The sequence below is a fragment of the Carlito syrichta genome, unplaced genomic scaffold, assembly GCF_000164805.1.
Source record: "Carlito syrichta isolate Samal-C Ts95f unplaced genomic scaffold, Tarsius_syrichta-2.0.1 Scaffold126511, whole genome shotgun sequence".
Classification (NCBI taxonomy): Eukaryota; Metazoa; Chordata; class Mammalia; order Primates; family Tarsiidae; genus Carlito; species Carlito syrichta.
This window is the reverse complement of record NW_007070607.1, coordinates 34,222-48,149: the sequence shown is the minus strand read 5'-3', so window position 1 is coordinate 48,149 and position 13,928 is coordinate 34,222. Positions and strand designations below refer to the sequence as shown.

The 13,928-nt window shown below is 36.6% G+C and overlaps 1 pseudogene; it reads right to left on the bottom strand.

Moving 5' to 3' along the window:
* Positions 1 to 13,117: 13,117 nt before the first annotated feature.
* LOC103250099 lies at positions 13,118 to 13,516 on the bottom strand (annotated as a pseudogene).
* Positions 13,517 to 13,928: the final 412 nt, after the last annotated feature.

Genomic DNA, 13,928 nt, shown 5'->3' with positions numbered 1-13,928 from the left:
CTACTTTGTTTAGGCAAATTATTATGTGTCTGGGAGTTGGTCTTCTCATTTGTTGTCTTGCAGGGGTTCTCTGAATCTCTCGTGTATGAACTTTTGCATCACTGATGAGATGAGGGAGGTTTTCTTGAATGATTTCATGAAATGTTTGTTCTAGTGTGACTCCCAACTCTCTCTCTCTCTCTGCCTCAGGAAGGCCAATTACTCTTAGATTGGGTCTCTTGAAGTAATCATTCATCTCTTGAAGGTTTTGTTCTGTCTTTTTAAACTTCTTTTCTATGTTTTTAACAGTTTGGGTGAGATCTGTATTTTGGTCTTCAAATTCTGAGATTCTTTCTTCTGCTTGGTTAATTCTGCTTTCCATGCTTATTAGTTTGTTATTTATTTCCATCACAATATTCTTTACTGCTGTTATTTCTGTCATCAGCTCCTTCCTATTTTCCTCTTGTCTCTTCTCAATTTTTTAAATTCTCTCTATTAATGTCTTGATGTCTGGGTTTGTTGCATGTGACCAGTCATTCTGTGGGCTCTTCATTGTTTGTGTTCCGAAGTCTGTTTTCTCAGTGTCTGACCTCCCAGAAGTCTGTGTGAGACCTATATTCTTTTGGTTTCTCTTCATTTTTCCTCCCTACCTTTCCCTTCCCTCCACTTTCTCGTCTTTAATTCTGTTATTCAGGAGTGGAGGGGTTGCTTTTACTTCTGTTTGTTCAATAGCCTATTCTTTCTAATGTATTTCCCCTTGCTTTGTTCAGTTCTGGAGTTGGACTGTAGGTTGAGGGCAGTTCTTTTTGCAGCTTTGAGATTTAATTAAGGGGGGAGCTCTGATTCAAAATCTCTTTCCAGATCCCAGTATCCACCAACAGGTGTATGGATAGTCTGAAACTCACTGCCCACTGCTTTGGAGTCTGTCCATGCAGTGGGGTTGTAGGTTTACTCCTTGAAAGCAAAATGAGGTTAACAGAGGGAAGAGAATGGAGCAAGAAGTGGGGGGAGGAGAGGGGTGGAGAGAGAGAGGAGTGAGAGCGAAAACAGATGAGTGTACCGACTGGCAAGTGAAAAGAGACACAAATACTGAAACAAATATAAAGAAAAACAATAACCATGACTGAAAACTAACCAAAAACCATATAAAAAAGTAAAACATATATGCTAACATACACGCTGACCAACCTCCTTGTTGGTGTGCTATTCCTCTATACAAAGATGGGGTTTACAGAATATAAGAAAAAAGGAGGAAAAAAAGGGAAAAGGGATAGATTAAAGTCAGTAGACTAACAGAACCAGCCAAGCACACTCTGAGCCTTTTCCTTTAAGTCCAGTGTCCTTTCAGCTCTGATTTCTAGCTGTCTTTGGAGGCTGGTAGAATTGTTCACAGTTAGGGTCAGTTGTCTCTGGCCTGCTGTGAAGAACAGTTCAGATATGGGCTCCCTGCTTAGTCTATTACTGAGATCTCGCCTTGTCTATTTATCAAGGGGGAAGAGCATCTGTCATTCCCGTTTTGATGTTGTTACCTTGAATCCCCAGCAGGTGGTGTTATCTCATCATTGCAGCTGCTGAAGCCTGCAGTCCAGGGGGGTAGTGAGCTGGTATCCGTGACTGGCAGTGGCCACCTCCCCGTACACAGGCAGTGGCAGATCTCAGAAGATCCTGCTTGCGGGGGCTTCACAGTCCAAGTTGTGGGCCGCCTCAGGCATGGGTGGGCCATGACCACAGTGGCGGCATCCGTGGCTGCAGTAGTGACAGCGGTGGTGGTGGTGGCTGTGCTTCCTGTGATGAGTAGGCTGCCGAAGATGGGAGCTGCAGCCCTTGGGAAAGAGCTAGGATCTTTATGAGTGTTCTCTTTTGCAGAGGGTCTCACAGAACATCCAGGCACCCTTATTGACATTATGTGCCCCACCTCTCCCCTGGCAGTGTCCCACTACTGCCAATCCCTTTTTTGTAGTATTATGATAGGTGTTCAGGATCCACTTATGAGTGAGAACATGTGGTACTCAGTTCATTATTTCTGTGATAGATCACTAAGTATGATAGATTCCAAATCTGTCCCAGTTGCTGTGAAATCCATAATTTTGTCCTTCTTTATGACTGTGTAATATTCCATGTGTATATATGTACCACATTTTTAAAAATCCAGTTCAGTTTTGATGGATAACATGGTTGGTTCCATGTTTTTGCAATTGTGAATAGTGCTGCAATAAACATGCATGCACAGGTATCTTTTTTGTAGAAGAAATTGGGTTCCTCTGGGTATATTCCCAGAAGAGAGATTGCTGGAATGTATGGAAGATCAATTTCTAGTTCTTTTAGAAATTACCACACTGTTTTCCATAGAGGCTGAATTAGTTTGCATTCCTACCCACAGTGTAGAAGCATTCCCCTTTTCTCCACATCTTCGCCAGCATTTGTTGTTTATTTTATTAATAATGGCCATTATTACTGGAGTTGGGTGGTATCTCAATGTGGTTTTGATTTGCATTTCTCTGATGATTAGTGAGGCCAAGCATTTTTTAATGTGTCTGTTGGCTGCTTGTATATCTTCTTTTGAGAAATGTTTGTTCATACCTTTTGCCCATTTAAAAAATGAGACTGTTTTTTTCCTTTTGGCACATTTGAGTTCCTTGTAAATAATAGAGGTTACTCTAGAGTTTGCAGTATACATTTAACAGCTAAACTAAAGCCCACTGCCAAATAACACTATACCACTTAATGGGTAATACAAGTGTCTCATTTTAATAAAATCTCTCCATTTCTTTTCTCTTGTCCCTTGTATCATTGCTGTTGTTTATCTCACTTATACATAACCATATACAGTTGAATATACTGTTGTTATTATTTTGAACAAACTGTTATTTGTTAGATCAATTAAGGATAAGAAAAATAAAAGTTTGTATTTTACCTTCACTTATTTATTCTCCAACGCTAATGCTTTTCTTTTCTTTATGTTGATCTGAATTTCAGATTCAGAAATGATATAATTTTTCTTCTCTTGGAAAACTTCTTCTAACATTTCCTACAAGGAAATTCTAAAAATTCCTTCATATCTTGTTTGTCTGAGAAAAACTTTATTTCTCCTTTACTCTTAAAAGATAATTATTGCAGGGTACAGAATTCTAGGCTGATTTTTTTTCTCTCAACATTTTAAATATTTCACTCCACTGTATCTTGCTTGCGTGGTTTTTGAGGAGAAATTGAATGTCATTATTATCTTTTCTCTTTTATAGGTAAGGTGATTTTTTTCCTTCTGGCTTCTTTTATGATTTTTTTCTTTATTTTGAATTTTCTGAAGTTTGAATATGATATGTATGCCTAGGTGTAGTTTTGTTTTGCTTTGTTTTTATGTTTTTGGTATACATCCTGCTTAGTGTTCTCTGAGTTTTCTGCATTTGTGTTTTAATTAATTTAGGGGTAATTCTCAGTCATTATTGGTTCAAATATCACTTCTTTTCTATTTTTTTTTTGGTCTTTCTGGCATTTTCAATATGTATGCTGTAACTTTTGTAGTTATCACACAATTCTTGGCTATTCTGTTCTTTCTCTTCTCTCTCTCTCACTCTTTCTTTGGTTTCCAGTTTTGGACATTTCTCTTGTCATAGCCTCAAGTTCAGAGATTCTTTTCTTAGCCATGTCCTGTCTACTAATGAGCCCATTAAAGGCATTCTTCATTTCTCTTAGGGTGCTTTTGATGTATAGCTTTTCTTTTTTATTCTGTCCTAGAATTTTCATTTCTCTCCTTATTATTCATCTGTTCTTGCACACTAATCTTAGCATACTAATCATAGTTGTTTTAAATTACTGATTTGATAATCTAAACATTTCTGCTATTATCTGACTCTGGTTCTGATGCTTGTTCAGATTGTGTTTTTTGCCTTTTAGGATGCCTTGTAATCTTTTTGTTGTAATCTGGACATGAGGTAGTAGTGGGAAAGAACTCTGGTAGATAGGCTTTTAGTTTTGTAGTGGTGAGGTATGAGGGAGGGAAACCATTCTCCAGTTCTGTGTGTAGGTCTTAGCCTTTTGGTGAACTTGTGCCCAGGACGGTGCTTCTCAGTTTTGTTCCCTCCTTAGTAGTTTTGGAATTTGGTGTTTTCTTCCCCTTTGGTCAGTTAGGTTCTGATAAAACCCCAGAAGGTTAGACTCTGGTAAAATAGCTCCTTCTAAGGGCAGGCCTTGTTAAGAACAGAATGCTCTGCTGTGTTTCAAAATGATAACTTTTCTCTATCCTCACTGGAAGTATGAGGAGCTTTTTCTCCAATAATCACTGTGAGTGCATACTAGAACTGGAGGCAAAACTTACAAAAATTTGGAGGCCATCTATGACTGAGTCCCCTGGAGTCTTTAAATCAGAACACAGAAGCTTAGCAATCCTTAAATTGCAATTCAGGTTTTCCTGCCCCAGCACTGGTTCCCACAGACGTTTCTGCTCTGGCACATTGTGATTCTCTATGTAAAACTGTCTAGCTCTCTAATTTTGGGCCCAGTAGTTTGTGACTTCACCTTCCTGATAGGTCTGGGAAACATTTGTTGATTTTTCAGTTTGTTTAGCTTTTTATGATGAAGTGGTGACTTCTAAGCTCTTTATATGCCAGATCAGAAGCTTGAAGTCCTTTAATTATCAAATATTTTGATTATGATGTTATAATAACCTTGATTTTCTCTATAATACTGTTTATTATGCTTTATGATTAAAAAAGCTCAAGTATTAATCTGAGGGGAGTAGCTTTCACCAAAATGCCAAAAGGTTGCATGACACTACAAAAGCTTAAGAAGTTTTGATCTAAATGAACGGAGAGTTCAAAAAAATATGTTTTATTCCATTTTACTGTGTGATTGGGTCTTTCAAATATTGTAGAGATTTTGTTGAGTTTTAGGGCAGTAAGTGCCAATTGATATGAAGAAGCTTCTCAAAAATAAATTAATCCTGTAACAACAGACACTTGCTAAACCTTTTGCACATAAAACTCACTCTCCACCTGTGCTGAGACCTGCCTCAGCGCTGCTGTAGCTTGGCCAAAGTCCCTCTCAGGTAATAATCAGAAAATCAGTGAGAATGAGAAGGGAAAACAGTGGATGAAGCAAAATATGATGAAAATCTATTAAAGAACACAATCCACTCCACAGCCCTGGTTTGTAAGCCATTTAGTGACAGTTTTTGGATAAAGAACAAAACATTGGCTCTTCCCACAGAAGCCACCAAGATTTTAACACAGATTCTTGTTTGATTTGGTCTCAGATCCAGGGTACTGTTTAAAGCAGTTTAGAAAGCTCATTGCCAGAGTAGGTGCTAGGTTATGTTTCTGGCCAAGCTCTCTTTCTCAACAGCTGCTCTCAGCTAATGCAGAAATGGATTTCTTGGTACTGGCTAGGACCTGAGGAGAGGCCCATGCTGGAGAACTTCAGGCAGGGAGTTTTCATCATCTGAAAGCCAGGTATTCTCTTTGTTTTTGGCAATGCCTGCTCCTCCCGTTGGTGGACCTGATGGCATGCTACAGGGACATCACTCCATTATGATGACTGGCAGAATCCAGGATGATGATGCTTTCCAGAAGGGCCAGAGAAAATTAAATGTCTAGCAGAGAAGAATGTGTTGACAAAATGGCCATTTTTCAAAATAAAAACTGAAGCTTCACTGTTGGAGGAATACAGACACAGATTGCAGAAAGCAGATTTAGTTTAATAGAAAAATACATAATAATAGGGTACACCCCATTTCCTGCTTTAGCTTCCCTATTTCTAAAATGATGAGATATACAACTAAAATACCAGAATACAAGTACAAGAATACAGCTGAGGAAAAGGCTTTGTACCCACCCACCCTCAACTACATAAATTACAGAACAGCGAAGCTTGTATCTTTTGTGGGAAAAACAAGTCACCCCTGAATTCCATGATTTCCTTATTCAAATTATCTTCCAGTTAAAATAGTTGAGGAGAGGAAGAATTTTGGAGGGTTGTTTTTTATGGCCAACTTAAATAATCTTCAATTGTCTTTTTCCCCACTCACCCTTTGTTTCTTGGCAAACAGGGGCAAAGGTTAATAGAGCTTTAAAAAAATGCCCAACTGCTGGAGGTGGGGAGAAGGTACATAACAACACATAGGGTACCTGGTCCCAAACTAGGGGATGGGAGGACCAGTTGCAGGTCCCAAACTTCACCTGCATGTAGCCTACTTGTGTAGTCAACCCTTGGTTGTATACCACATCTTTATAATAAAATAAAAGTTTAAAATGCCCAAATAGCTCTTAGATCTTTTAGTAAATTCTCACTCTTTAATAACAAGGATGTTTCATAAGTGAACATGCATATGTTAAAGAGAAAGAGAGAAAAACTACATAGCTGATTCATTTTAGACATGACACACACACAATTCAAGTGGATTGTATCAGGGCTTGACCTGGTGTCCAGGTAGCATGATATCCAAGGAGATTTTAGACATACATGGGAAAAATGACATTCTTATTTTTTCTAAACTCTAACTGAAGTTAAACTTTTTTCTTTAATTATAAATATAGTCTTCTTTTGTTTGTTAAAGGGATTTAAAGCCAAAAAAAAAAAAAAAGGTTAAAACCTCTAGAATATTGGTAACTTCACAAATGAATGGAAAAATAAAAATTTCTCAGGTTTAGACCACATGTCGATGTATCCAGTTAGTAAATATATGAAACCAGTAAGAGATGTTTTAGACCAAAGAACACTGATAATGTTACTGACCACATCCTAAATATATATCATTTCAGTCTTCACAACTGATATTTCAATTATTTTTGTTTGTTTATTGAGTATTTCTTACAAAGCAGGTATTATGCAAGGCTCTGGGGGCTACAATGATTGCAAAAGCTTACAGTGTTTTGGAGGATGCCTCTGTGTATATGGCGACTTTGGTAGAAGGGATGATGCAATAATTTTTTTGAGATATAAAAAGCAATTTTTCAGTGACTGAATATTTGTCAGAGTGCTTAGGTTCTCATAGTCTTCATGTACATCTTCTTACATTCCTTTATAAACACAATTTTTTAAATTAAGTTTTTTTAATTTTAGGGATGTGGGGTACAATTCAGGGTTAGGTATGCAAATGTTCTTTATGCAGGTACCCTTGTTGATGAAGTATGCCCCTCCCTCCTCTGGTAGTTTCCCACTACTGCCAATTCCTTTTTTATAGTATTATGATCATCGTTCAAGGTCCGCTTATGAGTGAGAGCATATGGTACTTTGTTCTTTGTTACTGTGATAGATCACTGAGTATGATTGACTCTAAATCCATCTGAGTTGCTGTGAAGTCCGTATGTTTGTTCTTCTTTATGGCTGCATAATATTCCATTGTGTATATGTACCATATTTTTTTTATCCAGTCCAGCTTCGATGGGCAGCATGGTTGGTTTCATGTTTTTGCTATTGTGAATAGAACTGCAACAAACATGCATGTGCAGGTATCTTTTTTGTAGAATGGTTTGAGTTCCTCTGGGTATATTCCCAATAGGTGGATTGCTGGGTCATATAGAAGGTCAAATCTAGTTCTTTCAGAGATCACCACACTGTCTTCCAGAGAGGTTGCACTACTTTGCATTTCAGCAGTGTAGAAGCATTTCTTTGCCTCTGCATTCTTGCCATATCTGTTGTTGTTTGTTTTATTAATAATGGCCATTCTTACTGGGGTTAGGTGGTATCTCAATGTGGTTTCGATTTGCATTTCTCTGATGACTAGTGAGGTTGGATACCTTTTCAAGTGTCTGTTGGTTGCCCATATATCTTCTTCTGAGAAGTGTCTATTCATGTCTTTTGCCCACTTTTTAATGCAGACCCAGTTTTTTGAGCGCTCACCTCGCACAAGGCATGAAGAAGACATGAAAGAAGAGTATTTTGCTGGATAATTGGAAACACTCACACTCTCTTACACTACCCCAAACTAACACACTCTTCTTGGTTATCTCATGTAACCCTAACCAGGCAAGATAATCTTCCTAAGTGTCTCATCCAATTTTTGAGGTCAGTTGGAACAATGGACAAGAGACTCATCACAGGCCATCTATTCTACAAATGAAAGCTTGTTTTCCAACCATGGTGGTTCAGATGTGTCATCTTGGTCTTCAATAAATGCCACTTTGGAATATCAAGACTTTATCAGAGTTGCATAAGAATGAATGGTTCATTTGATTCATGGTCTTTATTCAAAAACAGATAATTAATGGGAAGATATTAGACATTTCAGTTAATATGCTGAATCTCCTGATTTATTGCTGAGGCATCTATTTTCATTTTCAAATGAAAATGTAAAAGTTGACTCTTTTAAGTGTCAGTTCAACTATAAGAATATTTAAAAAATAATCATCTGAGATGAGAGAAAACTAAGGTCAATTATCTTATTTAAGCCTTATGTAAACTAAGCTAATTCCATGTTATGCTTGTTAACAAATAGAATATATATATTCTATTCTATTCTATTCTATATATATTATATATTTATATATATATTTAAATCCTTAAGTTACTTGTCACTTAACATCCTTTGCCCAGGTGAGGATTCACATCCCTTTGAATAGTGTGAGGAAGTTCTTTAAGTCCTGTTTCTCATATTCTCTCTCAAACTAAGAGATAGACAGTAGAACCTGGGCTCTTGTTGCTTTCAATTTTCAGTGTTATGTCCATTACTAGGCCCTTATTAGATCATTGCTAGGTACATGATCTTGGACAAATGAATCTATCTAAACCTCAGTTTTCTCATCTACAAAATGGGCATAAAAAGTAATAGTATCTACTTCATGGGGTTAAGAAAACCAAATGAGATACTTCAGGTAAAATGATGTGCAGAATATCTTGCTGTTTATATATTATCATAAATAATTGCCTTTAAAATGTTGTCATAATTGTTGTCATGCACCCCAAAAATAAAGCCGTCAGCATGGACTTTACCGGTTTCCCTGTCTTTTCCCCATCTATGCATTTATTTTCTGTAGCCTATACTTGCATTATTCAGTTTAGTACCAGAATGAGGTGTACCTCCTCTTGTTGAAGCTTTCTGCCTGCACCTCAAGCTTGCTTTTATTCTCTCACATCTCTTTTTCCCCCTAGATCTTCAATCTTTTCTTCCTTTTGGCTTTTTTTCTTTAGTTGATAAGCATAAGCAAATCCATTCTAATCTGAACAAAGCAAAACAAAAGGCCTATAGTCTGTACCCACACCCCCGACTGCCCTAACTCTCTTCTCTTCTGTACAAATTTCTTAAACTTTGTTTAAGAACACATAGCCACCTTGTCTTAACTATTTCCAGTTTCTTACTTTTCCCTCTGAGCACACTATATATATCTTACCCTTGAGTCTTTGCATGAGTTCTTTTCTTGGTCAAGAAAATCCAGACCTCACTTCTTTATCTGGTTATTTCCTCCTTGACCTATATGAGTCATCTGATTGGTTATTCCACCTAAAAGTATTCCCTGCCTCTTGTAGACAGTGAGTATTTTCCCTCTGTAAGCCTATGTGCTTCCCTCTCTCTGTTGCCGCATTTATCCAATGTCTCATAACCATATATACCCTCCCAAAAATATGTGCTAAACTTAACTGACCTAGAATTCCATATTAGAGAGCTAATCTTTATGATATCTTTCCTAGGGTGCCAGATTAAGTAAAAAATAACAATAAGTGAACAAGTAAAAATTCTCCCTCTTTTATTCCCCAGAGAAAGTAGCCATTGACTAAATACGAAAATCTTTAGCTGAGAAATATTAACGTAAGTACATTTCACCAGTTTGCTTATCATTAATGAGCTTTAGTTATTACATATATTATTAGATTAACTATAAATGGATGGATCTAGTAGATAGATACATGTTCTACAAAACAGAACTGAGTTCTACTCAACTGTCTGAAACAACTTTGTGATCTTAGAGCATATATTTCCTTAATTTGTTTAATGAATTTTAATTAATTTCTCAATTTTTTCTTACTAATTTATTTCTTAATTTCATCTACGAATATGAAAACAATAACATTTGCTCTGTTTATATGACAGAGTTGTTAAGAAGTTTAAATGAGATATTATGTGTGAGAGCTCAATGTAAATGGTGATATTTTCTATAATTGCACAGTATTGGTATTCATATAGATACAATTATTATTCCCAAGTAATTTAATATTCTAATAACTTACAATTAATAGGATAATTCTTTCCATCACTACAAGGAAATCATACCAAGACCTGCCACTCTCTCTGTGACTGTATTTGTCTCTTTATATTAATCCTTTCAAAGTGTTTAAAATCCATATTCTGTATGTTAGAGATATCTGGGGCTATAGATTTATTTCTAGGTTCAAGTCCTTGTTATTCTTAAGTATAAATAAATACCATGAACATTCTACTATGTTTTTCAATTAAAACTAAAATTAAATTTGGAACTCAATTTAGAGTTGTTAATGGCTATTTTTATCTCATCTTACCGACAAATTTCAGTTGGCGTTTACTTAGTAAGAGGTAGTTGTCGTTGCCTAGCCAATAGCCATTTTCCCTTCTTTCTTCTTTCTCTTTAACAAAATATTAATTATGTTCAAAAACCTGACACAGAATGACTTGCTAGTCCCTTCCCAGCCCCACAAGCTAAAGCATGGTTGTTCTAAGCCAGTCCTAGTAATCCCATTCCTTTTTGCTAGTGGTTGGTGTAGGGACCAGCTTGTGACTCCTTTATGGCTCATGGGACCTGAGAAATCTATTGTAGAGAAATTGAAATAAACGTGAAAGATAAAAAGAAATAGACATGCAAGGAAAGCCTTCTTCCTCCTTCCCTCTTGCTTTTGGGTATTGTTATGAGAGGTTGTCTTGATTGACACTGTGACAGCCATCCTGAAGCCATGGAGAAAAAATCAGAAGATTACAGAAGAGTCTGCACTGGTAAGCTGCTGAATTAACAACCCTGGAACTGGTTACTACAGATTTTTTGTTATTTAGATAAATCCTTATTATTTAACAGTAATAATAATATTGATACTATAAATAGTCTTCTATTATTATCAGCAATTCTGTTACTTGCATCTGAAAACATCCCAACTGATATAGTCAGGTTAGTTAAGTTCTTGTCAAACACATTCTTCCAATTTCTTGTTAAATTCAGCTTCCAACAGTCTTATAGAAATCCTTAACCATAATTCAGAAATAATTCAGAACTTTATTGCCACCATTGATGTAATTAGTTACTTACTTCTAATATCTTCTTTCCTCTTTCAAAGTTGAGATATTCAATAAGATAAGGAAAATGGATATTAACACTGGTAATGATTTTCATGTATGAATTGTTATGTAATCAGTTCTGAGTAGAAGACTCAGTATCATTTTTCAGCAGAAAGCAGTGTACGGCATAATGACTGTGATGGTTGATTCAATTTTTAAAACACGATTTTAAAAATCTTTATCCCACAACTCAACAAAACTTTAAAAATTATGAAAGTAAATGGTGGCAATTGGACATCTACATAGAAAATAATGAACACTAAATTCTATCTTATGCCACACATGAAAATCAGTTCTGGAAGGAGTATAGATATCAAAAAAGGAAAAATTTTGAAGTTTAGAAAAAATAGAAGAATATCTTTATGACTTTGGGATGGGCCAAGATTTACTAAACAGGACCCAACAAGCAAGAAGCATAAAGGAAAAAAATGGATAAACAGATATTAAAGTTTAGAATTTATCTGAGCAAAAGTCACATTAGAAGAGTAAAAAGGCAGGTCAAAGTTTGAAAAAATATTCTTAACAAAGACTATAGAGACCTCTTAAAAGTCAATAAAAAAAAGGAGAGATGAAAATTAAGTAGTAGACTTTGAGTGGGCATTTTGCATAGTCACATATGCAAACTGTCTATTAATATATGTAGCCGTGGTCATCATCATTAGTTTGTAGAAAAATGCGTAAGAACACTACATCGAGATACCATTGTACACCCACCAGAATACGTTCAATTAAAATGACTCACATAGCCAAGTAGTGATGAAGATTTGGAGAAACTAGAATTTTCATAGACTGCAGTTAAGGGTAAGTTGGTACAACCAATCTTGAAAACTCTTCGACAATATCTACTAAAACTGAAAAATGCATACCTGTTGAATAAGCAATTCTACTGTGGGGTAGCACTCAACCAAAATGTGAACACGTGTCTACCAAAAATATTCATAAAAGAGCATTTTACAAAATTCTGAATTTGGAAATAGCCCAGATATTCATTAACAGTAGAATGGATACACACAATATGGTATATTCATACAATGATAAATGAAATAACAATGCGAATGTATAAACCACAACCACACACAGAGATAGAGATAAATTTCATGGATATAATTTTAAGCAAAAGAAGCCAGGCATAGCGTATAATTTTACTTACATAAAGTTCAAAAACAAGCAAAACTAATCTCTATTCTTTTTTTTTCCCAAGCCAAACTGTATCCAACTTTATTAAAGATTCTTTTCATAAACAATCATGGTATTTCAGGCAGGACATGAGCAGACAATCTTTAACAGTATACAACAACTTTCAAACTCCCTTCTTTACTGGACTACCAAAATCAGAAAGCCACTATAAAAACCCAACGAAGTCTTCATTTGATGCTCTGAACAGGGAAGAAGTTTAGAGTGAGGGTTGACATTTCACATTTAGCATGTTGTTTGACAACTTTTCACAAGCCGACCCTGACTTTCAGGAAAGAAATGAAAATGGCAGAATTTGTCTGAAGATCCACAATCTATAAACGAAAACTGCTACTTTTATGAGGGGTGCCATCTCAGTGGCATCACTGACATACTGGTAACCAATTATTGGGGGTCAGGTCCCAACAGATGTCTGGGTTTAAGGGAGTTAAGTCTATGATGAAGGCAGAAAGGGAGAAGAGGGCATAAAAAAATGAATGTTTTTCCACACCACAAGGTGTTTGTACCAAGGTGGCTATGTGTGTCAACGTCAGGGAATCCCTCCTCCTGGAAGCCAAGAGGAAGTCTCTTAAAACTAGAAGGGAAAGGTGTTTTCCCCACATCAATTCAGCTTTGGAGACATTCTATTAGTGACATATACCCCTTTCCCCCAAAACAACAATGAAGTGTTCTGTGTGCTAACAACATAACTTAAAAAAAAACCCCAAAAACCAAAATTCTGCATTTTTATAAAACTTGATAAAAAATAGTATTTCAAACTGTACAGTCACCAGAAGTACACAGTTATCAAAAATGCACACACTTCACTTGGCATCTCCAGCACCTTCAGCTTTCTGTGCTTGGTCTATTTTGGCATCTCCATTTTCTGCAGGGTTATTCCCCTCCTTGCCAGCATCGGCTTTTCCCTTTTTCCTCTAGGTACCTTCTCTCCCTTCTTAGCTGGGGCCTTCTTAGGCTTGGGCTCTGGCTTTGGAGGAGCAGGTTTAGCAGACACCTTTCAGATCTTCTCTGGGGTTCGTCCTTCACCTTGGCTTCATCTCCTTTAGCATCCCCTTCAGCCTTTCTCTTGGGCGTGGTGGTGATGGCAGCAGAACTGGAACTAAGGCTTTGGTCCATCCGGGGATCGTTCTTGCCTCTTCTTTTTCACACTGCTCTAATCTCTATTCTTAAAAGTGAGGGTTGTGGCAGGGAGGGGACACATAAGTTTATCAAGTACTAGAAATGTTCTCTTTATTGATGTGGCTTTGATTATGAAGGGTAAAAGAATATGCCACTTTAAAATACACCACTTTGCCATAAGAATTATTTTCAACTAAAAACAATTGAGAAGTATCCAAAAAAGGCCTTCCCCATTTTCTTTTTTTTTTTAATCAATATTTTTTATTATGATATTGTGGGGTACAGTTAAGGGTTAGGTATACAAATACGTTTCGTTCAGGCACCCTTGTTGATAAGAGGTGTTTCCCCGTCCCCAGACAGATATTTGCTACCGTTAATCCCATCTCCCTCCCCACGCCATAGTTTCCTA